Genomic DNA, 443 nt, shown 5'->3' with positions numbered 1-443 from the left:
GAATGGTCAGAGCAATAGAATAGTTGACTGGAATTTGATATCACAATAATTACAATTAGACTTTGTTTATTGTGCATGAAAATAGTTGGACAAAATATATACAGATATGGAGATAAAAGTGAAACATTTCTTGGTTTTTGCAAAGGAGGTGATGGTTGGCCAGTTTGAATAAGCGCCTTATCAGGTCTCTTATCAGGTCTCTTCGTTGATGGAATTTGGCTGGAAGCCCGACAAAGGTGCATAATTTCTAATAACCCAAAGGAATTGAACCTGCGCCCCCTAGAGAGGAGTCTTACCTTGATGGCCGTTCGGCTATTTAAACCCCTTTGATAACAGGTCTGTAGCCGAGATAGAAAAGAGAACAGAACTCCAAAAAGCACACGCCTTTCGAATGGACCTGCAAAATTTAGCTCCTGAATATGAAGACACCTTGGAAGTGAAAG

Source organism: Tigriopus californicus, chromosome 9 (assembly GCF_007210705.1).
Source record: "Tigriopus californicus strain San Diego chromosome 9, Tcal_SD_v2.1, whole genome shotgun sequence".
Classification (NCBI taxonomy): Eukaryota; Metazoa; Arthropoda; class Copepoda; order Harpacticoida; family Harpacticidae; genus Tigriopus; species Tigriopus californicus.
Note: the sequence above shows the minus strand (reverse complement) of the source record.